The sequence below is a fragment of the Cyprinus carpio genome, chromosome A11, assembly GCF_018340385.1.
Source record: "Cyprinus carpio isolate SPL01 chromosome A11, ASM1834038v1, whole genome shotgun sequence".
Taxonomy (NCBI): domain Eukaryota; kingdom Metazoa; phylum Chordata; class Actinopteri; order Cypriniformes; family Cyprinidae; genus Cyprinus; species Cyprinus carpio.
This window is the reverse complement of record NC_056582.1, coordinates 25204676-25207836: the sequence shown is the minus strand read 5'-3', so window position 1 is coordinate 25207836 and position 3161 is coordinate 25204676.

The following is a 3161-nucleotide window of genomic DNA, read 5'->3' as shown; positions in this document are numbered from 1 at the left end:
ACAAAACAATCACTAACTATCGTAAAACATAATTCAAAAATAATAACAAAACATACAATCTTAATATAAAATAACAAACAAAACTTCACAACAACTTTACCTATATATGTATATGATATAAACTGATAATAATTATGAAGTCATATCAAAAAAATAAAAAGATAAATAAAAAAATAAAAAAAAATATAAAATTACAATTTATACATATTAAAAATATTATTAATAATATAAGGGTTAATAAAATTAAAAATATAATACAATCTACAAAAATGGATAAAAAACTCATATTATTATGAAAATTTATTTATAAGAAAAATATTAAACATTAATAGACATCAATATAAAAAAATTTTAAACATAATCATAACAAAAATCATACTAAAAACATATTAAACATTAATTTATCCTTATAAGCTATATATATCTTACCCTAATAAAGCACCAACTTAAAACAATATAAAAAACATAAAATTTAACACTAAATTAATTAAAATTCATTCATAACTAAGAAACTCATTATATTTAAAATGGGAAATTAAAAAAATATTATAAAGTCAATAACATTAACTAAAAAATAATAAAACATGACTACAAATTATATAAATTTAACAAATAAATAAATTCATAAGCAATAAATAACATAATTCTAATTATAAAAATCATATAATTAATAAAAATAATACCTCAGAGACACTAAAAGAACACTACAATAACTATTTTAATACTATTATACTATTAGTAGTACTATTAATATCTCTGTTCCATTTAAAATGTGTCTCATTTATGTTTTCAACTTTTAATAGCTACTCTAGCATATGAGCTCAAAGTGGCCGAATCTATTAATATCTCTGTTCCATAAACTGTTGATTGTTATGCGTTTATAGAAAGAGGAATTACAGTCTTTTAAAACAGGAAGACATTTACTTCAGTCATATTAAAGTTGAAAACAACACTTCTCAGAGGAATTATGCTTTATGTCTATATATATGTAAACATGGCAGCCAAATTAAACATGTTTTATCATTGCATGATAGATATTTCAGCACTTTCCTTTAGGACAGAAATACACATAAAATCCCAAAACTCTTCAATCATCAACCTGATATATTTCTGAGGGTTTGACTGAAGGCTGATAGTTTCCAGAAACTCAAACCCATTTGGACTCGAGGCCTGATTTTACCTCTCGGCTGCACTTGAACTCTTTTCCATCTTTTTTTTTTTCCCCCATCATAAAAAGCTCTGGCTCTGCAGTATTAATAAAGAGTTTCTCATTACAGTAATGCGGCTCTGATGTTCTGAATGTGCTGTGAGGGGATGTTTGTGTGTTTGTGTGTGGGAATGTGCGACATGTGTGTTGTGTAATTGATATGTGAAGATTACAGAACGGTTCCTGTGAGAGCGCTGATCCAGAAGAAAGAGTTCTTTGCTGTGCTCTTTTGAGATATTTCTAAACTGATTCTTCACAACAATTTCAAAAATATATTAGCAGCAGGTGTATTTCGTATGGAAGAAGAAAGAGTTCTATGCTGTGCTCATTTTATATATTTTTAGACTTTTATTCTCGCAATTCTTATTTCCTGAGTTTACATCTGATTTTTGTTTATTTTTGATCCTGTAACTTTTTATTAGATGAAAAACACAGTTTAAAAAAGAAAGAACAATTAGAAGTATTGCACTGTTAAGTTTATGCTGATGTACTAAAATTATTAGATTATAATTTTAAAAGCATTAAAATAAAAAAAAAGCTAAAACAAAAAAATATTTAACACTATATAGAATAAAATTATTAGATTATAATTTTAAAAGCATTAAAATAAAAAAAACTTAAATATAAAGAAAATATTAAAAAATCTGAAAATATAAAAAACAAAATGTAAACAATTCAGAATAATTCTAATACATAATTCTGCAATAGATAATTCTAAATCAAAATCTAAATAAAAATTTGGAATGAAAAATTAAAAATTTGAAATGTTGTCTTGGCAACTAAATGAAATACAATAAATTTAAGTTGACTAAATTATAATATTAAAATTAAAAATCTAAAACTTAAGTAAAAATAAAGTAAGGATTAAAAATGACAAAAGCACATTACAGAATTTCTAAAACTTGACAAAATTGAAAAACTGAAAATATAAAAATAAAGCCTATATCCTACTATATATAAATTCAGAAATGTGAGTTTATAGCTCACAATTTTGACTTGTTTTTCTTAAAATTGCACAAACAAATGTCTGAATCGTAAGATATAAACTTAGAATTGCAAAAATATCAGAATTATGAGATTAAAAATTTCACAATTACTTTTTTCAACCACAGGCTTTCATATTTCTGTTTTCTATTTTTACATTAACGCGAAGCCAATTTTCTAACTAAACTAAGTTTACATTAATATGTTGCACTTCCAGTCTAAGAAGTGCATGTTTCTTTATGAATAACATAGCTGAAGTGTCCAAATTCAAATGTAAACATCAATCAGTCGAAATGCTCTACTGAACTACTTCCTTATTTTGTGTCCTTCAAACACATGATAACCTACAGAGATAACCAAGACTTATGAAATCCTCTGAAACTAGGTTAAAGACGGCGGCTCGGAGACATTTTGGTGGTGCACAGGAAAATATCAGTAGACTTTTCCACTGCGACTGAGCTGCTGTGTGCTAACAGCATTTCCAGACATGGATCCGGCTCATTATATCTGCAACTTTCCCTTTTCCTAACCAGATACAGCCTGGTCTGTCAAAGCACACACACACACACACACACACACACACACACACACACACACACACACACACACGTTTGCAGGGAGTTTTCGGTGACGTTACACTTCCCTTCTGAAATCGATGGGGAATGTTGAGCTGAAGCAATCATGACTTGACTTTTCCGCAAACAGCCTCCTTAAAAAAAAAAAAAAAAAAAAGTGATTTCACTGTTGGATGTTGATTTTGTTTTTTAAGAAATGGACTTACAAAGTTCAAAGTCCAAAAATCCGAGAGCACACTAAATCTGGTATTCAAGATCTGAAATAAACAATGTTTGAGAAATGTAAACACACAGCAAGGTTATGGTTTGAAATGGATAAAAAAGAATTAGTATTAGCCCTGTTTCTATTTGACCAATCCAATTGAAGTAAATGAGAGTCACTTCATTGATGCTTT